Source organism: Dermacentor andersoni, chromosome 4 (assembly GCF_023375885.2).
Source record: "Dermacentor andersoni chromosome 4, qqDerAnde1_hic_scaffold, whole genome shotgun sequence".
Lineage (NCBI taxonomy): Eukaryota > Metazoa > Arthropoda > Arachnida > Ixodida > Ixodidae > Dermacentor > Dermacentor andersoni.
Window position 1 is genome coordinate 161,606,605 of NC_092817.1, and position 24,845 is coordinate 161,631,449.

A 24,845-nucleotide genomic window follows, 5' to 3' on the forward strand; every position below is an offset into this window, starting at 1 on the left:
AACCTCATCAAATTCTGCGCAGTTGTTACAGAGACAAAATATTTCTCCGTTCCCATGTGTCGAAATTCCAGCGCCGGAAGCAAACCTTCCTCTTAACACAAGACTAGAAGCACGTCATCCAAGGAGTTCATAACCGATTCTCAAGCTGCGAAAAGTTTGCGCTGCTAAATTGTGTGGCATAATGAATTCTGGACTTCACTTCGGCATGCGAAACTGAACTGCGGAGCTTTCAAGCCTTTAGCATTGCCTGCGAGTTGTGTGCTGTTTACACCTCACCGTCACGCGACCATGAATTGAGCTTGGAAGGGTATACTGCACGTCCTTATCAATGATCAGGGCGCGATCTCACTAAAACACTACGCTTAGGCTGGCTCGCATGCTCGCCTGCTAAGCGAATGGACTGATCGCGCCTCCTCAAAAAAACATCGATGAACTTGCACAAGGTCACGATTATTACGCTGTAATTACATTGATGCGTCACTCTCAGCGTCGTAAAAAAATTCACCGGCGATTGCGATACTCCATAACGCGAAATTTGCGCGCAGCTCTATAGGTGTTTTCATTTCGCGATATGTTGGGTGACGCAGACAATCTGTCTCGTGCGGCACGTTGCAAATCGAGCACACGTTTTCGTTTGCCTGGAAATGTAGAACGGTTTTCTGCAGTTCACTATTTCTTTCAAAACTGTGCTATTGCTACCTTGTCTTGCGAACCGCCGCAATTTACAAAATTTTCATGCTTTCTAGGTTAAGAAAAAAGGGCTGTCTGTTTGTTTGCCAGTGCTCCGTATAGCTCACGCTTAAGACCCATCTCTAAAAACCTAGACGTAATACATCTTGTCGAGTTGCACGATTCGTTACTAAGGACACGCTACAAAAAAGAGATTAAAACAAACAATGTGTACTTGAAGAAACTTGCTAATTTTACAGAAAGAGTGAGTGTTTGTGATACGCGCGCAATAACTTTTTAGTTTTTGCCACGGACTCGTACTAACTATGGCATACAAATGATGGCATATACATTGCCTATTCTTTTAAGCACCAGCATTGTTTACTGCAGTACTGGTCTTTATTTATGCTATGCAGTAAAGTATTTCGTTTTTAGTGTTAGACTTTTAGTAGTATATTTCACATGTACATTTTTGTCACTGCGGGCTTGTCACATACGAACATTGTTTTTTGCCCCTGTCCATGTTTAAGTATCGGGGACTGACCCCGTCAAGCCTTATGTGGCATTTAGTCTATACCCACATCATTTTTGCGCGTGCTAGACATGTACCATAATGCCGAAATAAGAATGAATGAATGAATGAATGAATGAAGTGCGGAGCGACTGCCTCGCTAATCTGGAAATCGCGAGAGCCAGCGCTTGGGTGACGCGTCGGCGCGGTTCACAGCAGTTGCCGCCGCCAGACCACCAAGACGACGCGCGCTACTTTGGCGCGATCTCGTAGTCTTCGTCGCCGCACTACGCTCTCTTCTCGCGCTTTCGCCACACCCTCCTCCGCTTTCCACCTCGCGTCTTTCATCACCCGCTCCGCATTCGCTTTCGTCTTTCGCTGCGCTCGTTCGCTCGGTTACGCCGCCGATGCAGACGTTCGAAGCAGGAACGGGCACCTAAGAGCAGAGCTCTAAAATGGAACTGGGAAAACAAGGTAGACTCGACTGCCAGTTCACCCCTCGGCGGCAAGCAGGTTTGCAAGTGCGCATGAGCGATGACACACAGAAAAAAGGAGAAACAAATCAACTGGAAGCTTGGCCCATGCGATGCCTTGTTGGTACCGGGTGGAAAGCGAGTGCAAGCCACGGCAACCTGCACGCGACGGAGTGCAAGGCTAGGAGGCTCCAACAATTTGAGCTGCACGGCGAAGCTTGGTGAAAGTACTGTGCTGTTTCCTCCACTCGGTCATGACGCAAATTGGCGGTGCGCAATACAAGGCTGCCGTGACGTATTTCCGGCTTACCCAATCGCTTCTGGCGCTTGCTGCAAGTGAAAACGCAGCCTTCGAGATCGGCGTCTGTAACTCGGGGTAGCTGTCGATTGGTGGGTATTTGGACGCCAAGGTTCTGCACTGGTCGCGCTCGCTGATTTTATTTCTGATATGGCCTAAGTTGGAGGTGTGCTCGGCTCTGCGTGAAAAAGCTCAAATTTGTTCCCCCTAAGCACCGTTCCCAGGGCACAATCAAACAGTCGAGGTTTAAAGATGCCTGCAGTCCGGCACAAAAGCATTTGAGATAAGCGGTAAACAATATATGCATACATTTGACACCACGACGCCAAAAAATTTCGACTTAGCCAATATTTCGCGATATCAGAGTTCGAGTTCACGAGGGTTTACTTATCGCGGGTGCCGAATTGTGTTACCCCCACTTTTGTTTTCAAGCAATGCCCGGCAGACAGTGCTCTTAATGGCAAAATATTTTAAAGCGTCTGAGGAAAGCAGAGCGGGATGTGACAAGGTATCCCGTAAAGTAAGCTGCGTGCATTCTCACATCGCACCGGCCTTGTGCAGAGTGTAACTGCTAGATATCGCACGGGCTGTCAGGAGCAGATGTCTAGCCCTCTGTACCAACATACGAGCGTAATTTCGAGTACATTAGATTCGATGAGCGCAGTCGCTGCTAGTAAGACCGTGGAAGTGTATTTAGGTTCGGAGGGTGGAAGTTTACCCAAATAAACAGCTTTGTTTTTTGTTCGCAAGGCGTTCTGCTTCCGGCCACTTCGTAGACGCTGTGACCGCAGTAGACTAGTGATTTTTGCTGCACAAGAATTCAGGTGTTCTTGGAATTTGTGCGTGTATCAACTAGGAGGCACATAAAAAGATGTACGGGCCAGAACGCATTACAGATGAAGAAAATGCCGCTTTCGATGGGGGCAAACTTCAAAAACGTTTATGTACTTATATTTAGTCGTACTTTAACGAACCCCAGGTGGTCAAAATTATTGCGGAGCCAGCCCTCATTATCCTATCGTGGTTTTGGCAAGTAAAATCCTAGAATTTAATTTTATACTAAACACCGCGATTTCCTACTGTGAGGATCTGCGTCACAATATTTGCAGCATAAATTCCACCAGTACCAAAGAAAAAAATTTTTTTTTTTCATATCACGCAATAATATACAGGATGGTCTCTCGACAAATACTTTACCTCGTTCAATGTAGTCGCTACGAAACACCTTGCAGCTGCCGCAGGCGATGAACACGTCGGTCATGTTGTAATTGTATTTAGGCCCTGAGGAACAAAAGAAAATTGTTTTATTGCGGTTATCATTTCCATCGCAATATATTCGCGACACCCTTATCGACGTGGTACACTGCAGAAGATTCCGTGCGAGTGCCAATGGCTACACAGACCGTGGCTTCGAGTGCGTCGCCATGGGGGCAGCCAATCAAGGCAGGCGACACCGGGTGACCACGCTTAAAAAGCCAACGACGCTTATCAGCGAGTGCAGTCCGGCAGAGCACGTGAGCGTTGCACAACGCTCTTCCTTCTCCTGTGTAGGTGAGAGCGTCCTTTCGTAACTTTTTCTGCGTTTGAATTTAAATTCTGCTCTACGAACTTGCGTTCACAATGTCTACCAATGATTGCCTCGCGTGCCTGAAAGCAACTGCACCTGCACCAGTGCCTCCGTTGCACATATTGTGATAACCGTTATATGTGCTGGCGTCACAAAGTCTAACCTAAAAAGCATGTCAGTAGAAGCGATCTGCACTTGGTCGTGTCCCCCGTGGGCGGATCACAAAACACGGTTGACGAACGCTGGAGACGGGGCTGGCTCTCAGTCTAAGAAGCTAATGGCAGACAGTGATCAATCTTTTTTGGTTGACATCATGTCGAAGCTAGATACCATGCTGCGCTTGTTGATGAGCTCGAAAGAAAACAAGAGGAGTAGTTGGCTAAACGCGATACCACGAATAAAATCTTGAGAAGCAAGCATTAACAATACAGAGTATAGAAGAATCGCTCGGTTTGTTGTATTCTAAATATGGTGAAGTGCTTCGAACTCTTGATACCCAGAAGCAAGAAGTAGAAGAGCTACACTGTAAAAAAAATTTTCCTTACTTTACAGAAAATTTGCTGGTAATTTGTGACCGAACACTCTTCCGTAAATTAAGAACGGTCATTTCCGTAGAACGGACAACTGTAAAAGAGAGACCGTAATACTAGATACGAGTGCTTCTGTATCTAGAAAACGGAAGACTCTGTATTCTGAATCTGTACTATAACCGTAAAAGTACGGTGCGTCTCGTATTCAGAAAACGGAACACACTGTATGCTGAATTTGTACTATAACCGTTAAAATACAGGTGCTTGCCGTATTCAGAAAACGAAAGACTCCGTATGCTAAATCTGTACTATATCCGTTAAAGTACAGGTGCTTCCCGTATTTCATCTTGCAGAGCATATCCATTGTTCGAAGAATGTGCCATCGGGGACAAAATTGCCCAGGACGTGCGAGAGTCGACCGAATCTTATGGTGCACTATTTGCTGGGATCAGCCGTGCTACCATCTGCGTTCGGAATGTGCATACGTAACCCACTGTTTTCAGCGGTCTTGAACAGAAATGCAATTTGGTCAACGCTCGCACTTCCAGGGTACTTTTGTCCAGGATAGTACATCGCCTTAAATGCAAATGTCATGAAGGCAGCTCATAGACAAAGCAGCAGGTCACCATTGAGAAAATTGTCTTGCCAACACACTGACATGGCTGCAGAGATAAAACACTTTGCACTTTGTGATATGAATGCACTGCATAGCATATATACACAAAGGTGCAACATTTCAGTCCTCAAGTTCTTAGATCACAGAAGCAACTTTATTTTCTTCAATCACTCGTCTTGCACTTCTTCCTGGTGAAAGTTGTTCTTGACCCAAAATGCTTGCAAGGATAAACTTGCTGCTGTTAGGAGAAACAAATAGTATTCGTGAATATCCATCCTAAAGAAAGCGGCAAAAAAGTATAATCACAGAACACGACAAAGCAGTAACTTCTGTGTTAGAAAAACATGTAAGTAGACCAACATTGTTGGAACAAGGGATGTTGCTATAGCCAACATTTCGACATAGGTGCTTGTCATTAGGGTAGCAAATGTTTTCCTTGGCTGTGTTGTTTTGGACTGTGCATAGCTCACTGGCCCCTAGCCTCATTGGGGAAGAAACTGGTGCATATAATAGGTCAAGAGAAGCCAAAGTGTTAAAATAAAGGAAGGAAGGGTGTGCTTAGCAGTGGTGATTGTGATGGAGCGGGTATGAGCACTACTGTCAGTTCTTGCAAAGAGTAGGGGTGACCAAAACAGAAAATGATGTACACATGTAAGCAGTCACTAATCCAGTAGACCTAATCTTCCGAGAAGACAAAATAGGTATCAAGATAAACAGTTTGCACTTTTGGAAAAGGAAAACGAAGAATTAGGGAAAATAAATTTTGTATCAAGATGCATCTAGTTAAGATCACTGCAAATGGTAAATGAAGGCACATTACGAATATATATTTTGTTAAAAGGCGATGAAGAAAAGATATATTAACGAAATATTAAAAAATAGGGACATTAAAATTAAACTGGGTATGACCATAAAACAGTAAAGAACAGCCTGTGGAAAAAAATGGGATGGACAATATGATAACCAGGTGCAAGATTGCAAAACGTCGAGCGCTGTTTATATTCATGCTGCTGTTGACGGCTTCAAGTTTCTGTCTTCCTGTGGAACTTTTGTCTTACTTGAACAAGGAAATGGGTCATTTTTTAAACAAGTCAGTTCATATGCAGTTCAAAGCTTCAGCATTATTATATTGAAAGAAAATATTATGGTCAGTTCTCCTGGGTGTGCTTTCATTCACCAGTTATTTCCACCGGTGTAAGCTCAAAATTTAATGGTCTAAATGGACCTTAGCTCCTCGCAAACCATTAGCTGGTCTTTTTTTCAACACAGATGCCTGCACATTATATGTGTTGGCAGGAGTGCTAGCGAACTACATTAAACTTGTTGCCACAACCAAAGTGAAACTTGGTAACAGTGATTGAAAAAAAAAACCAGCATTCCACAATATTGATTCAAGTGGTCTGGAAAAGTTGCTTAAGTTAATGTACACCCCCCCCCCTCACCAAACACAATTATACACCACACTGACTCTCATGGTGTCAACCATGCTATTATAGCACTAGGCATCAAGTAGGAGAATTAGAAGATAAGAGGGCACAATGCTTTTTGTTAGAACATCAAATGTGCTTTACATAAATGCTACATTCCAACTAACAAAGGAGCAGCCGATAGTGACCAATGCATACGAAAGCTAATGACATTCTGTGCAACAGATTGTTGACGATGAGGTGTTATGCGCACAAGTGCACTGATTCACACAAAATGACATCCTGCAGACAAACTTTGTGCCAACATTACAGTTTGAAAAACACCACAGTGGAAAGCAAAGAGTGTTAAATTTGTTGAAAATTACTAAAAATTATTCGATTATTCATTATCCTTACTGTTCGTTAAAGATTCACAGATTGTTCCCTACGGGTGCTGTAAACTGCTTTTATAGTGGTAGCAACAATGATCTGTGGCACAGACAAGAATAAATGCTCATGAAGTTTATGCAAGAGTATACCCTACAAATTACACCCCATTTCACATTCCAATGTGGTAGAAGAGGAAGACGAAAAAAACTACTTTCTCGTGGAGGATGCATACCCCAGAACAGAAGAAACAAGTGTACCCTAACCATTGCTGCTGCCGATGCCTGTGCACTAGCAGTTACATATAATATGGCAGTTACAATTGTTTTTCCACAAGCACTGCAAGCTGCTGCCAGTTTGCCAGTACAGACCTGTAATAAATTTAGGGCAAGTTAAAGCTCTCTAATGGATTCATCTCATATGACACAATCGGAATGCAATATTCTGCAAATAAGTGAAGAGCGATGTGCCATCCCATACAATGAAACACCTTTGAAGAAACTGAATCACCACCTGCACTCTTAGGCAGTTACACCCTATGGAGTGCCCCTTCTGCCACACAAGAATAATCATTATCTGCCTTGATGTGTTTCCTTTCTTTAAAACGCCACGCCCGCTACTTTCCTTTCGGGAATGCTATCATGCTGATAATGTGCATGCCGTTCGTTACTGGAAAGTACAGGGCTCGCAGCGTTAAAGAAAGGAAACGCAACAAGGCAGATGACGATTATCATTGTGTGGCAGAAGGGGCACTCCAAAGGGTGTAACTTTGCCTAAGAGTGTGGGCAGTGATGAGGTAAGAGTGTGTTCTGTGTAAAGTAGTGCACCTGTATAACCTAAAGCTGTGGAGAATGCATTTAGTATCAGCTGTGAAGGTTTCTAATTTTAATTGCACACAGTAAAAACCTCCATGCAGTTTTGCAAAACGCAAACCCCCTACCTTTTTGTTGTTCAAAGGCAATGACACGTAGGGCCATAACATGTACATTATGAGTTTTGTTCCCAAACAATCAAAGTGAATAGCACCACCTTAAGTGTTATGTGCCTTCTGTCTCACATTTTCTGTCAAAAATTGTTAGTGTCAAATGCTGCGATCGGCAGAAAAACGGATTTCTGGAGCAATATAAAGTATTAAGTACCGTGATCTCAGTTCTTTCACTGCTGTTTAAGCATTATCGGGTCTTAAAGTAAAAAAACGAGGAATAAATACACGTATATTTTACGTCACAACCCTCATGAGGCATTTAGTAGTCTGGATTATAAAGGATTCCAGATTTACAACGCAGGACAGATTTTATTCCACTGAAAGAATGGCATCATGCCAATGATTCTGCATTTGGTGCTATATTTATTTGTATTTAGTTCCGTTGTATTGTGTGTGTACTGTCAGCGATATTGCTTGACATGCTTTAGATTGACTGTTTTCTAAATTTACGCAAATTCGTATTCGCAAATAACCTTGTATGACACCAAGAACTTGCTTAGCAGGAGTATTTCTAACATTTGCAAGATATGAGGCTCTTGAATGCATATCTAAGCCTGGTGTGCACGCCCCCCCTAATCTCATCAGCAAGTTTCTGGAACTCATCTACAAGGTATGTTATGATGAATGTAAAGTTGCTTGAACGGGAGAAATAGGGAATTTAAACAGGTGAATTATGCAGCATAAAAATGATGTCAGCAAGAAGCAAGCATCAAAAAGCACTGTCACTCAATGCGCATAGACTATCAAACGCAAGAATTATTTGGGATGATTTAAAATTCTGGCATTGGAACGAAATGTCTTTTAATCTATATATAAACTGATTATTCACTCTACTACCACTACCTTTACCAGAAACATTCATAATCATTATCCTATCTATGCCACATCATCCTAGCTAATATTCAAGCCTTCATAAGCTGCTTTTTTTACTGCTAATTCTCTGTGGGAAAGAGGCGTCCGTATGAAGACTATAGCATATACTTATTACCCGTTTTTTGATAAATGATAAGGGAAAAACTTCACACCAAAAATGCGTTGAGCTTGAGCAAGTTCTACGTTTGAAGCTGTTGATTCTTTTTTACCTTTGCCATCATTGACCCACCTGGTTAGCTAAGTAGACAGAAAAGCTGCAGGAGAAAGGTAGGGGTGCCAAATTAGACTTGTGCCCCAGGGGACCTTTTCACGGTCACTGGAGGAACTGCCTGTGGCCTCGGCATCTTCCTTGAGGGCTATGGCCATGTCTAAGAAACCTTGTCTCCACAGGCTGCATAAAGAAGGATAATTTTCTGAGCCAAGTCTTTTTCTTAAAAGAACCCATTTAAGGTGTATTCGTGGCTTTGCACCACAAAACTGACACATGACTGGCCACTCAAGACACTTTATGTGTATTCGCAGGCTCATTCCTTGGAAAAACACTTTTATGTAGCACACAATGAGTAACAGTAACAAAAAAGTGTATAAGGAGGCTTTCATATTGCTCTACAACTTTTCATTGACACATTTCATTTAATTATTTCAGATATTTATTAACTAATTAAGAATTATGTAATTAGGCAGAATGCAAAATATAATCAGAGTATCTCCAAGCGACGGCAAACAACATTACCTTCATTTTGTCTAGTTACATCGCATTTACATATTTCTAAATTTTGGTGCACGATAGTTAAGACACCCTGTAGATCAAAAAACAATATTACAATTTTCATAATCATCTTTTGCGTGTTATTGGTGGCTATGGCTGCTTCAAGTTATTCTTTCAGTACAGTACAAGCAGTTTTGAAGTGAAATTGTTTTGCATCGAGGGCGTGTAATCTAGAAAATCAAGCAAAAGGTCAAGTTGTGTTCACTATTCAGATGTTTAACTAAGAAGCTGCAGGAAAAGGAAAAAGGACACAACACCTAATAAACAATGCAAAATTTGAAAATTTAAACTGAACAAGAAACCAGTTTTTGAAAACACAGAAGAAAGCCAGCAGCTTACGTCGAATACACCCTTGCTATGTACTCCAAGTGAAGTTGTTACCGCAATGCTTGGGCACCATATGAACGTAACAATCAACAACTTTGAGCAGAATATTAACACCACTAAATGAACTGGCCTTTGAAGATTCTTGATCTGAAATCCTCAACGACTTGTTCTGGCGTTTAATCTGTCGAGCTCAATCTGTATTCTCAAAAGCTGGCTCTCGGCCATAATTTCTCTAAACGCAACATCAGCTTAAATCTCAAGATAGGGTTGACCTGTAAATAAAGTGGATAATGCATGGCAAACATCATGAACACTCTTACATGTTAACCAGAGGGTTCACTCATGCAGCCATGAAATTGTGATGCAGACACGTTATATTGAAGCTGGTTTTGTGAAGTGTTTCATGCTTCCAAGGCTTCTTCTCCAGTTGTGAAAGCTGTCTCCACTAGCTAAATAAGCGATGAGAATAAAAAAAGAACTTCAACATGCTCACAATACGTTGGCCATTTGCAAGTAAACAGCAGCCTTTTTGGGCGCCCAGGTTGCCTGGTGCAAATCTACTATGCCACAGTACTTGCGTTACCCAGTACCAGCCACTTTAAAATGCAATGTGTTCAGAGCCCTTTGCCTCTGTTTTTTTGCTTTGGAAACAGTTTACCATGTGTTCAGTAGGTGTCGAGAAAGGGGACAGAAAACACTGTGCACCAGTGATTTCTAATGTTTTGCTGGATGCAGCACACTGCACCGGATGCAGGTGAAGCCAGTGAAAATGCGGTGTCATGCAGGCGCTTGTCCTGGAAGCAGGGCATATGGTGGACTAACTAGTGCGTGCGATCAGATAATATTGCTGCCGAAAAACTTTTCTTTGTGGTTTTTTTACATTTTAGGAGGTCTCTACATGTCTGGTAAGCGCTTTTATGACAATCTGAACCCGTATACGATAGTGTTCTCTTATATCAAGTTTTTTCTCATTTACCAGTGTCCCCATTGCACGCCACTTATGTTAGCTACACTGTAGACACTGCAATGGAAAAATTCTGGACACCTCGAAACACTGCTTGGGTAGTTTATGGCACATCGGGCAGGCATGTTAGGGGAAGAAATGCCACACACCCGTGCAAACGAAGTGCTGCCGCAAAGTTGTGAAGCACCAACTTCCGGGACAAGGTTGGCTTCAGTCGAGAGTGCTCGATGTGCTGTCCATCCCCTGTAGTAGAGATCAGTGGTGTGGACCCTTTTATACTGGCTGTCTTTTCTGGTCGGAACCTTGGCAACAGCTTCCACCATACTTTTTTGAACCTGCAACATGTGCAGAGAAAGTCACATCACCGTGCGTTGATTGTATGGCTTTATTGTTCTACACATTCTATCAAATCATTAAAAAATACAGTTCGCACATTTTTACTACTGTATATAGACAGTCTAGTTGCTAGACACGCGAAACATTACCATCCCTCTGACAGAATGCAACAATAGAAGCGTACACTGTAAAGCTACACTAAAATTTAAATTGATGTGACACCGTATGAGCATACAGTATGCTTACTGTATGCTCTAGCCCTGTGTCAAGTAAAAGTTAATCGTCAATCATTTATGGTGTATTTCTACTTATTCTGGGCCATCAAACTGTACAATCAATGTTCCAAGTTTACACGTTGTTGGCTTTTGATTGCCTATGTGATCCGTTTCCTACTTACACATGCAGTAATCCCACTGTAATAAGGAAAAAGAGTTAGAAAAAGAAATGCCATGATAATCTTCCACACTTGCTGAGGGCAGGAACAATGGCCAATCGCATGTGGTTGAAGCTACATAAATAGTTTTCACACAGCTTAATTGTTCAGCAAGTAATAAAGAGGTACGCTGTGCGCCTCTGCATAACCAATAAAATCTGACTACTTGACACTGTACTAAGGCTGCTGCTTGATAGTGTTCAGCAGTTCGGCTTTGGTTTTCTGATATACAGAACTGTTTAGGTACCAGTAGTTTACTTTGCGATAAAATGGAACTTGGAGCACTGGTCATTTGCACATAAATAATGCGACAGCAAATATAACACAAGGATAGGAATATGGGTATCTTAGAAAAAGTACATACACATTATGAATATAATGTGATGTGATGCCACAATGAAACAGAAAGCAACGCATAGAAGTGGACGGCACTTCCATGCCACCAAGGTTATTGGACAGACAGTACTTCAGAAGTGCCCGCAACACAGTCAAAGAAGGCAAAGCAGCATTTCTTTGCGTTCAACACAATGCATTGGCGGGCTAGTATGTGCGAATCCATAAATACTTTGTTTAGCGCAAAACAATGGACACAAGAAAGACGACCAGCACAAGGCGCTACTCTCAACTGACATCACTTTATTGCGTCACTCCTTTATAGATAGTTGAATCTAGAAGAACATGTGCAGTGAGCACCATGTGCAGGGACCACCAACAACCGATCACAAGAGCGCACTCATGCGACGGGATCCAAAAAACCATATTGAGCACTGCACAAGGTTAAAGAAGGCACACTAATGCACTGTGACCCCAATGACTGTATGAAGAAAGCTTCCGATAACTCTCGGGCGGTGGTATCACAGCACTTTTTCACAATCATAGTATCACGAAACATGGCTTTGCACTTCCATATTTTACAATGTTGAGCCACATGGGAACCTGTGCCTGTTGGTATGGATCGCTTATGTTCGCAATGTTTCGTGATACTACGATTTTAAAAAAGAGCCGTGATACCACCGCCAGAGAGTAATCGGAAGCTTTCTTCATACAGTCATTGGGGTCACAGTGCATTAGTGCGCTTTCTTTAACCTTGTACAGTGCTCAATATGGTTTTTTTTTGGATTCTGTCGTATGAGTGTGCTCTTGTGATCAGATCTTGGTGATTCCTGCACATGGTGTTCACAGCGCATGTTCTTCTAGATTCTGCTGTCTACAAAGGAGGGACGCAATAAAGTGATGTCAGTTGAGAGTAGCGCCTTGTTCTGTCGTCTTTCTTGTGTCCATTGTATTGCGCTAAAAAAGCAATTATGTATTCCTTGTGTGTGTTTGAAGACAGCTCCACACGCAGTAGCGATTCCAGTATTGCTGCCCAGTGGTTTAGCTCGCCGCAGTTTGAAGTGCCACAAAATATAAGGAGAGAAACCTGCATTATAGTTTTGTTGCAAACAAGAATATAACGTGAAGTGCATTCTGAGGCCAGAAACTATAGAAAAACATTTCATGATGCACCACTGTGCAGGGTTTTATAGCAAAGTCAAATACATTTAGTGTAAATATCACACTATGATGGTACACAATGGTGGTAATCTGTAATAATATAAAAGGTGCCTTAATGTTACAACAAAAGTTGACATTACTTAATAATAGCCCTGTAAAATTTAGCATGCAGGGGCACCACTTGGTTAAACAATAGTGATGTAATGTCTATGTACACAAGTATTACCCATGCATTTCTGCCATTGTCCAAATGGCATAAATGAATGGGTAATACTTGTATACATAGATATTACATCTCTATTGTTTAACGAAGTGGGTAAACTATGTCTGCCTCATACAAGATTAGAATTAAACCATAAATTATATATAGTCACCCTAACAGTAACATCTCATTTGAACTTCACAGTAAGTAGACGTCACCTATTCAAAGTTTATATGTTGAATGTAACGAACCCTCATTACAGCAGCCCAGAGCATTCCTCACATTTCCTTATGTACTCAGAATTCAGTCATCACCGCAACACATATGCTACAACATCGTCACACAGTGCAACTCACGCTTACACTACACAAATAAACCAAACACGATTAGGCCACTTGTACTGCGGTATGAGCAATAGTGTCGGGATTATGAAATTCCCCACGAAGTCCTCCAGGTTGCCAAGAAACCAGAATGGTTGGCCCCGTTGTACGATTTCACGCAGTTGTGCGAGTGGACATTAACACATTTAAGGAAAAGAGACACTCCTCACGACCACATTATACAAGAATTCCGTGCTCTTCAGGACCAATATCAAAATCACATGCAATTCTACACTGATGGGTCCAAAACAAAAGAACACGTGGGTGTAGGGGCCGTAACAGAAAATTGGGAAAGAAGCATTCGTCTACCAAAACATGCCTCTGTTTTCACTGCTGAAGTTTACACTGTATGGGTTGTAGTTAAAAAGATTATCACTGGCAAGCACAAAAACACAGTCATTTTCACTGATTCCTTAAGTGCACTGAAGGCTCTAAACCTAAAATATGAGTGTGAACCCCTGTTAGGGGACATACTAAACATGGTCGCGCTTAACAAATATGGGAGATCAATCCACTTCTGCTGGGTACCAAGTCATGTTGGGATACTGGGTAACGAAGCAGCCGATAGATATGCATCGATGGCAGCGAACAAAGAGATAACAAAGACAACACTTCCATACAAAGATAGCATCCACGCGATTAGAAAAGCCTTAACGGCGAAATGGCAACGCGAATGGGACCATTGTGCTGACAACAAACTACATCTCACGAAACCCATAGTTGGCGAGTGGAAGTCATGCTACCATCAGGAGCGGTTCATCAATGTAGTTTTATGCCGACTACGCATTGGGCACACACACCTCACACACAATTACTTACGAAAGAAGACACACCAACATGCGAGAAATGTCAACAGCCACAAACAGTTATGCACATATTACTCACATGTACGCAGACTGAAACACACAGACGAACACTTTTGCACAAATTATGTCAACTACACATACCTTTACACCCTGCTCTAATTTTAGGTGATGATCCGCTAGTCCCATTATGTGACGTTCGTAAATTTCTAGATGACACTGGATTTTTACATAAAATATAGATTATTAACAAAGCCTTTTCCTTCATTAACTGGATTTTAAAACACCTCATGTTTGGCGCAGCATAGCCTTAGCCGCTTTTGCGCCATTAAACCCCATTTAACTAACTAAGTAAGGAGACGCCGGTTGATGCCAGCCTCCCCCAATGCTAAACTCTGCTGCATGCTTTACAGAGAAATTATCGTGGTATCACTAAACTCTGAAGCTATTCAGGACTGCAGCATTGTAGAAGACATCTACAAATGTCCCATTTCATGTGTAACAGCCTGAATTGCTTGCACATCTTACCAAGTGCAAATTAAAATTACTTCTCCTTGTTTAGCATTTTTGCCTGCTAGACCACAATCCAATGTCATCAATATATTAACATATTACCTCAAAGAACCTAATTTGGCTTATAGATGAACACCTTCGCATACTGCCACAGCTACACTCTGTCATATGCGTTGCAATCATAAAGGAGTGCTTGTCCACCAGCACTCCATTGTCACTAACAGTGATCACCTACACAGCTTGATTCAGGTGGCAGGTGGCAGTCATGATTCAGGTGGCAAATAGCTAAGAGAAAAAAAAATCCACTCACTTTGAGAGCTACAATACTGCGATAACTTGAGAGAGATGGACCCATTGCAGGCAGTAGACCTCTTCTCAGCTCCAGCACAACAGCAACTTGCCTTTCAGTAAAAGAAAAGGATTGATTAGTAATGATAAGTTACCTTGTTTTTGCTGAGTATCAATACAATCTGACTTTCATGCATATCCACTCTCCGCTTTAGTAATACAACTGAATTATTCGTAAAATAAAAGAGTCAATGATGATGCCATTCGCTTCTCTTGTATGTCCAATTTTTTTCGCACTGATACCCCGTTTACTGCTTGCTTACTGACACGAATGCCTTGACTGCCCAGACATCATTCGAAGCAACACGTCTTGCTGCACTGCAAAAAGTTGCACCGAGGAAACACAGCAGAGCAGCCAGAGCAAAGAACTTTTTTTTTCTGGTCACAATTAAAACGTGCACCCAAGCAAGAAAGTAACGATCGCAGGTAGTGAGCGACTGCTATTGCCTCGAACGTTTATTTCCGTATTTTAACAGAAGTTCTTGTATCGGACACAGTATGCTCTCAAGCCAATACAAGCGTCAATACAAGTGCGCAACTGAACGCAGTTTTATTCTACGCTTTTAACGCGAGTGAGCAAAAGGTTAGAAGTACCTCACGGAAATTGCGATCGAGCTGATCGCGCTACGACTGGAATCGATCTGAAAAGGTAGGGTGATCCCTTTCCCCATTCATGCGTCAGTTTTGCCCTAAGACGTTGCATAGTGGTCTTTTGGAACAATATTTCTGTTCGCGACACCAGCTTACCACACATCATTTTAACACCTACGTCATGCAAACCAAATAAGATTAAAATGGACTTACCTCATGAGCAAGTAACAAGTGCGCGTAGACTGTTGAACACCCGTTGAGAGCAAGCAGGATATATCCGTGTCCAAGCGCATACGTGCACCCAAACACAGGACAACTTCTTCGATTCCGCAGCGTGCAGAGTTTTGTACACGAAGTGAAAGACATCCAGCGCAAATATCTCCGCGCGATGACGGCAAATGACGAGCGCACAAGCGTACAAAACACAGCGACAAATTCGGAACTTTGCCAATTCGAACGTGCCGAGACCCAAGCAGCGTAACCATCCATCGTTTCTGTCCTTCGCTCCCGATGCGTCAATCTCTCTTCCTTGGAGTCTTGCTTCACTCTTGAGTACAAATCAAGAGATATTTACGGCAAATTAACAACTTTTACAACACGACACGAAGAATTCCGGCTCACTACACATGTGCAGCTCCGTCTGCCACTCCTAACGGACGCGCAGCGCGCGCTGCCCCCTGGTGCCGGTTTCGTTTTCAGAATCGGTTTCGTTTTCGCCTTTGTGCTCTAGTTACTGTATCGTATCAGTTCAACGAGCACAAGCTATCTTGGCACGCTGGAACGACACGTGCCTTTCCTTGCCCTCTATTTCCACTACCCCCTTTCCCTCGCTCTGGTATAAAAAGCCCAGCGCAATAAACATAACAGTTCACTGTTGTCTTGAAACGCCAGCTGTTGGTTTCTTCGACCGGGACCCGGTCGATACAGTTACTGCAACTGCAATATAATTGCTTGACAAATAATTGAATTCTAAAAGAGGAGAACACTTTCTCTCCCACAAGTTAGTGCGTTTTATACAAAGGGAGAGAGAATGCAAGAAGCAGAAAGGCAGGGAGGTCAACCAAAGCGTTCGCTACTGGGGATAGCTAACCCCTGTGCTGCAATGAAGTGCAAAAAAATGCACTGCGATGCGTCCATAATCTCTAGTATAGTGATAATTTGGGCTGGTTGGTGCATGTAATGAACGGGTAAATAATGAGTTGTGTCATAACATTACCCATATATAAAGCACATGGAACTAATGGTGTTGCATTCTAGGTCAAGAAGAAATAAAGCTTGAATCGTTACATCTCGGCGCTGGGCATTCTTTCTTTCCGTATTATTTTTTTCTTCTTTTTGACAGTACACACAGTACTAGCACGGTAATAGGTCCTTCATCTTCAGTCACCTTCCAGTAGTTTACACACATGTCGGTGCATGTTCGCGTTCTTTATTCTACCGTACAAGAACGAGCGCGCTTATACCGGTCTTGGTTCAAGATGAAGCGCCAAATGTTTGCGATTACATCTTATCGCAAGAATTAACACATGAACAGTGAAGATTATGCGTAATCGATTTGTCTCAATGAATGGGCAGTTATTGTCAGAGACGAGATATTTTGTAAATATTATGGGAATGAGTTAAACCAACTACATTGCAGTTCAGCAATGCCCTTTGACACTTGGGTTAATTGCTTGCCGCATTCGAAAATTTCATCCGACCGTTGTACTTGGATCTATAGGCCGCCAGCCCCCTTCGAGACCATTTGTTGCAAAATGTAAATGCCGTTACGGTCATTTACCACTCCCTGCGTTTCGGTACTGATTTAGAGTGCACACAATTTTTGGCGTATACAGAGCACCAATGTCATTCCCAGTGCACCAGCACCTGAATGCTGCAAGCTTGTTTACGTATGCACGTATGTCCACGGCTCTTCGTTCACTTAAACATATATGCTGTGTTATTAACTACAAAGCGCTTAATTTGAGAACATTGCGAGAACACGCATATATTTGCGCATATGATCAGCGAGGCCCATATGCGCGGCAAACTGCGACCGCAATAGAAGATGCGTATATATATTTATACGGTCTGTTATTGCAGCTTTTGGTAGAAGGCTAGCTCTCACATTTTGTACGCATCTTCATAATGCGTACAGTTTGCGTGTTCAATAAAATATTGTTAGCTGAAACTTTACGAGTACGAGCGCTCATTCAGACAGCTTAAGTTTTCTCACAATAATACGGATGTTCGCATAACAAAAATACGGAATTCTGTCTGTTTCGTACAAAACAGTGTATAGCCGTACATATGATTACAGTGAAAATGTCCGTAAAGCTGAAAACGGAGAGCACTTTCCGTATATTAACGGCAGATTTTGCCGTATTTTTGAAATATGGCATAGTTTCCGTATTTTTACACTGCAGTTCTCCGTATAATGACGGAAATCCTCCGTATAATTACGGAAATTTTTTACAGTGTAAATGAAAAGAACTACGGATATAGAGGTTCAACTGTTAGCAAAGGACACTAGACTTTCTCAGCTGGAAATGGAGATGAATAGAATGGAATCCTATTCAAGATGTAATAATCTGGAGATACGTGATTTCAAGTGCAATGAGAGCGAATACTTGAGAACAGTTATAACTTCATTTGCGGGCAGGCTCGAACTCTCCGTTCCCAGCAATGAGGAATTCGAAGCAGTGCGCCGGATTAAAGGCAAAGCAGATGCTGAGGCCCCCATATTAGTCCGTTCCACCAAACGAGAGAAAATAGTTTGCGAAATGAAACTCGCTGAAACATGATAACATTTGCATCAACGAAAGTCAAACACCCCTAACCAAAAAGCTTCAATGGGTGACAAAGCGTCTAGGAATTGAAAGGCACTACAAATAGGTTTGGGTGCGAAATGGTTGTATATTTGTATGGAAAATTCAAGGTGCTCCTCTTATTTTAGCATAGAATTAGGTGGACCTACGCAAGATAAGGGGATGAATGAGAGTGCACGTACGTTCCTTTTCTGAATAGATGAAGATACGCCGGGAATTCGTGTCAGTTCATTCTTGTAAAAGTCTTGATCTTATCTATGTCAATGCGAGAAGCCTTCACAAGAATTGGAAAATGTTAAAAATGTACTTGTACAATGTTGTAGCTTTTCTGGAGGTCATAATATTATCAGAGATCAATATCAGTGAGTCTGATTGCTCTCATTATAATACACAGAATTTTCAGTCACACGCCTTGACGAGGTGGAGGAGTGCTAGTAGTTTTGAAAAAAAACTGCTGGTTTTGTGAAGTCTTGAAGGTTTATTTAGATGAAGTGAAAGTTGTAGCGCTTACTCTTATAAACCATGAAGAGGAATTGTTAGTTTGTGCTATCTACAGATGTCCTAGCAAGAATGTTGCATTTCTTAGAGGAGCTCCCTAGATTCGTTACTATATATAGAGTGAATAAACGCGTGATTCTCGCTGGAGATTTACCTTAATAGTCACATTTCGGTGACTATTAAGGTAGGTGTAAGTGAGTAATTGACCTTGTTGGTCAGCTTTGGCTTGCAGAATAAAATTCAGGGCTATACGGGAGAAGAATTTCTTCACATTAGATTAACACAGACATGCATCGGTACAAGCGTAACGCAACAGGAAACGTTCGGCTGTACTATTAAAGAAAAATTTGGTGATCATTATTTCGTTTCCCGTACGTTGTCAAGAGATAGTAAAATGGCGGCACTGGAATGACCCGCAAAAGGCTTGTCATAAATAATAGCAGAGTAGAAAAACTAATTAACTTCTATTCAACTTCTAGAGCAACTTAAGTCAATTTACAATAACTCGAAAACAAAGGTAAGGCTGAAACAGCGAAAGCAGGCAAGCCCTTCAATAAATAAGAAAAATATTAAGTTATCCTACATTGAAAGTAAACTTTTAGGAAGGTGCAATGAGCACCCGCACGACCTTGTACCAACAGAAGAATTCAGGCAACTACGAAATAATATTACAGCAAAACTTCTACTGGCAAAAAAAGTACCGGCTAAATCAATTTTAGGCATGACGTAGGGATGTAAAAAGCACGGAACTTCGTGCAAAGCACCGTAGGAAAGCCGCCCAAGAAAAGCATTGATGATACTTTAGGACAGGCCTTTCCAGATAAAAACAAGGTAGACTTGGAAACTGAGTTCAATAAGCACTTTGTAGAATCTTTTATCTTCCTGTACAGACAAGGAAGCAAATGGCGGACGACACTGCTGTTGCTTCGAGCATTCATTCAGCTTACATGCCTACTGTTAAAGAGCCGGAATTGTGGGGTGTGTTAAAAACAATGTCAATAGCGGTATCGCCAGCATATGATAATGTTAGGACGAGGGATCTCATAGTGCCTTATTCACAAACTTAAAAGTATATTGCTTTTTATTATTAGTGAAGCTTTAATAACTGCCCTAGTTCACAGGTACATGAACATAAGTGCAATAAGACCATTCCACAAAAAAGGCTCTAAAAGGGATTATAATAATTATAGACCAATCGCAATGTTCTCCATCTCTTGTATCATGGAAAGAATTGCACATCTTATCATGAAATCATTTCTTGATAAGTACCATCTACTAAGTACCGCCCAGTACGATTTTCGCACAGGCAAAAGTACTGCAAACCTACTGGAGGATTTTCATAACCTAGTCTGCGATGAAATAGATAACAATAACCTTGTCCTTACACTTTTTATTAATTTGCAAAAAAGCCTTCGTTACCATATCATCATAATCTACAATTAGATAAACTCGATAATTTAGCTTTCAGAGGTCCCTACAAGTCGTTTTTTAATGTTGCTTTACTGATCGAGCCCAGTGTGTCCACATAAGTGGATGACATAGCTCAGTGTTGAACGTTTCGATAGGTGTTCCTCAGGGCTCAATTTTAGGACCCTTCTTATTTAATATTTACGTCAATTATATGATCTGTCTTCCACTGAACTCACAGCTGTTTTTAGTCGTGGATGATACTAATCTGGCGATAAAAAGTGAAGCATATGAAGAAGCCTCATACAGAGTGCAACAGTATGTGAATTTTTGGACAGAACGGTTTAACGCTAATCCGAGTTTTATTAATCTTAACATCAGGCCTACTTCGTTTTCATAGCCCAAACGAAGTATTTAGAATATTCTAAAATGTATATTTTCATTGGAGGAACTGTACGTGGTTAGCCAAACGCTTACGCTTAGTGTATGTTTGCACATGTGCTCTACGATCTATTTGCAATGTGTCGGTTAGAAAAATGGTATATAAGGAATTAGAATAGTCCTTATTACTATACGGAATAACAAATTACGGCACAGCGTCCGTATATAAATTAAACCCGCTAAGTTGCATATTACACAGAATCGCAACCAATCTCGTCTATGGAACCAACTACCACGATAAGTCAGCCAAAGCCAGTATGAAAGATTTTGACATGCCACTTGTACACACGCATTTATCTTTGACATTTGACACAAACGCTTCTTTCATAGCTCCTTTAAAATCTACAATGTTAAAGTACGGTCTCTCCGTCAGCAGAAAAAGTATGTCACACCCCGCATCTTCTCCACCTATAGCAAAAAACCCGCATCTACTATGTTCCTTATTACTTCAATAAAATGCGAACTCTCTCGAGCATTACCGGATTAAAAGATCATAAGAAGTTCCTTCGATCGTGGTCGAACGACAATACAGACTGAGGTAATTTACTGTTTTCTTTCTTAATGTTTTCATTTCATGTGTGAAGGTGCACACGGCGGAAAATCTACTGTCATTTGCACTGTTAGTTTTCTGTTTGTTCGTTCTTACGCCGCACAAACATTTTCTGCGAATTCAGTCAATATATTTTGCTATGTTTTGTTCGTTGTTGTTCCAAGTACATAACCTGACTGCGAAGCCCCGCACACAGGCAGCAAAGCTTAAGCAGGCTGGAACACGTACGAATTCAAGTGAACAACAGACATTATTATTATTATTATTATTATTATTATTATTATTATTATTATTATTATTATTATTATTATTATTATTAACAGTAACGTTGTCTTCAGGTCTGAATCTACTTCAGGTGAAGACCTTATGTATAGTGCAGAGAATAATATTGTTGCACAAAAGCGTGTATTTGTAAATATTTACGAGAAACAATAAGAAGTGGAGGTGCAACAGTACACAGTAAACTGTCACGGAAAACATTTTCGTCTTTTAGTCTCGTCAAAATTATTTGAGAAGATGCGTTGGAATTCAGTCTCGCCCTGCTACCCTCGGGGTAATATCCCTGACACGGGGCTAGTCAGGGTGCAGTATAAAGGGCAGGGTTATATAGCGGGAGTCGACAGGCGTCACCGACATCACTCAGTGGCGCGCAGACAGCGTGTAGGTTTGACCGGGGCAATCTCACAGGTCGCCTGAATGTCCTGGCGCAAAACGCGATAGTGTCGCAGCGTGGCAGGAGCTTCTATGAAATAATAACTCCTCGAAATGGGGACTGGAGGATCACTAGGTAACCAGGGAAGCAATAGGTACAGTCGCGGTCAAAAATACGCGGCCCACGGCTCCAGTCGGCGGAGCGGCCGCGAGCCGCACCGCGGCGCTCGCGTCGGCGCTGCGAGAGTTTGCGCTCTGACGACAGGTATCTCCCTACGTGTCGTCCGTATCCGTTACGTATCCGCCCGTTACGTTACAAATTTTGTCTATGATGTAGCATCTGATAAAAGAGGATCAAGACACCGGAAGAAGCGATTGTTTTAGCAACTTAGGCGCGGTAATGTAACGATTCTATTTCAATGGTCATTCTTTTTCGCGCACCGTCAGTAGTCCAAGCGACGCTGTGTCCGCGTTATTACCCGGGTCAGTCGGCCGCGAACGCGGGAGGATAAGAAAACAACAGAATAGAAAGAAAGGAATCTCTAAATAATACCGTCCCTGCTTCGTGTTTTCGCTCCCGGAGCTCGCCGAACCACTTGAATATCTGAAGATCCTGCTTTATCTATTTAATTTCACTGTAGAGAGTGTCTTATAGTGTTCTCGTTTAGACTACTGACCTACTCTCCGAACCTCGTGTGCTTAAAGCTTTCTGAGCATGCACTCGCGCAGCCGATCGAAGGTGGTATGACTACAAAGGCATCGCGGCATTGGGATGATGATTCTGAAATGACGTCGATGGTATGACGACGACGGCATCAGAACAATGGAGAACGACGAGTGTACGACGACAATGGTATGTGGAGAATCGGATGACAAAGTTGGAGCGATGGCGGCATCACGGTGACTTCCTGACAACGAATGCAGGGACTATTTTGAAAAGATGACGGTGGTATAACGACGGAAGCGCGACAACGAAGGCATGGAACAATAGCATGACAACGACTGTATGACAACGACTGTATGACGACGACTATGTGACAACGAAGGCGTGAGATGGCTTGAAGACGACGGCATGGCGAGAATCAAATGACGAAAATGTAATGACGACGATGGAAAGACCACGATGGATCACAATGACGGTATGACCACGGCGGCGCAATGGCGATTAGTAAATGGTACCCATGGTATAACGATGACAACGTGACGACGGAAGGAGGAAAATGGGCGGAAAACGACGATGGAATGACCACGACGGCGTCACAACGACGGTACTGTCATATATTGTCATAAATTGTCGTATACACTATTGAACAACAACAGCATGTTTTTGAAGGAATGACGAAGGAGAAATCACGTAGTTGGAACGACAACGGATGCTTCGGTGGGTTTCGCCGTCCGTAATGTATGGAGAGCAACACCATATGGTGTTGCTACAGAGAACTGGTCCCTGCGTCACGTCACTCTCTCATTGATTGAAGCATCATATGACACCTCACTGGACGGCACCAATGAGTGAAACTAAACAACGAGGTAAGAAATGTACTTCAGAATAACTTCGCTCGTCTCTCCTTTCCTCTCCTTCTTCTCACTGTAATCTTTCATTTTCGAGTTTGTGCTACTAAGAGCATGTTAAGGTAAGAAAACTTAACGCCTTAAAATCGCAGATCACTACCATACAGGACTCAGTGAAAATACCGATTAGGTTTCAATTTTGTTTTAAATATGTTTCAAGAGGTGTTGTCGTGGCATGTTGGACGAAAATTACTTCATTGTTCTCGCGGCCCACTCCTCTAACACTGCCGATGTTTCGCGGCGAGTGATAACTCCACAGACTTCGCGTTCTCGTGAACCGTTTTTGGTTACCGCACCAGCGCAGCCCGATTACACTGGCAAAAGAACAACGCACACTCAAACGTTGCAGACATGATGACTGAGATTTGGCTACTATATGCCAGGATAAGAAGTACTGAAGTTTAATCTTTTAAAGAATCTAAGTTTCCTTTGGATGCGCACTTAATTTCACTCTTTCGTAAACATCGAGAAGCGTCAACATTCAGAAGGGAAATCTATATTACCCAGTTTCATCTCCAACAACTGCCCGTGAAGCCCACCTACGTCAACACAACCTCACTGGCATTGCACTGATCTGCTTAACGGGAAATTAAGATCAAAAACCAAATGCACAACGTTGTCTACTTAACGTTTTCTGCTTAAGCAGCCTTCGTAAAGAAAGACTGCAGGGAACGTGTGATCTTTTCTTTTGTATTTTTTATCACTAAGACAAGCCTCACCAGTCCGTCGTCTTGGTATGATCCGAGTTTTGGATTATTGTCGATGAAGGCATGGGTTCCACAAAGAAGCGCCGCCGAAGTCAGGCTCATAATCAGGACTACGGTCATATTACTAACTACGGTCATTTTACACAATACGTGGAGCACGATCGAAATGCTTCTGAAATCAGCTTTGCTACAAAGTGGTAGGCTGAAGAATCTTTTATGCCTTGACGAAGTCACTCTTTCAGCTTTTTATTTTTCAGATGCGTAGAATGAAGTACGTGATTGTGCTTGTCGACTCAGGTCGCTGGCCCAGCTCTTATAGAACGAGTCTTTTTTAACATCCATGTCACTCGCATTTCTCCGGGCTCTAACCTGTTCATTTCTTCCGGCGAATAGCGTGTGACCTGCACAGTGACAAAAGAAAAGCCATTTTTTGCAAAGAAGAGTAACGGGTAGCGTTTTGAAAGCAACTTAACAAAACAAACATGAGCTATGATCAGCTCTGCCTAGTAAGAGCTGGTTTATCGCTTGCAAACGACCACAAGCGTGATTTCCGCTTCCAGAAAAGTTGTGCAAGGTTCGTGTACATCATTCTAACAATGGGCTCCACCATGATGTTTACGATGGACTTCCACAGTTCTAAATGTCTATGACTGGCCGGCTGCATTTTAATCACTGTTCTCTGTGAAAACAAAGAGCTGCGGTGCCGCTACAATCCATGAATATTGTCTACAGAGAAA

At 42.2% G+C, this 24,845-nt stretch overlaps 1 long non-coding RNA gene across 2 annotated transcripts; it reads right to left on the reverse strand.

Moving 5' to 3' along the window:
- Window positions 1–4,796: 4,796 nt before the first annotated feature.
- LOC140217398 (uncharacterized) lies at window positions 4,797–16,123 on the reverse strand. 2 transcript variants are annotated; one of them, XR_011893956.1, is made up of 5 exons: window positions 15,689–16,123; window positions 14,847–14,937; window positions 10,525–10,710; window positions 8,545–8,706; window positions 4,797–4,902 (listed from the first exon to the last, which is right to left on the reverse strand). It is a non-coding gene; the product is annotated as an uncharacterized lncRNA (long non-coding RNA). The 2 variants fall into 2 exon arrangements; XR_011893955.1 differs by lacking the exon at window positions 15,689–16,123 and having other exon boundaries at window positions 14,847–15,311.
- Window positions 16,124–24,845: the final 8,722 nt, after the last annotated feature.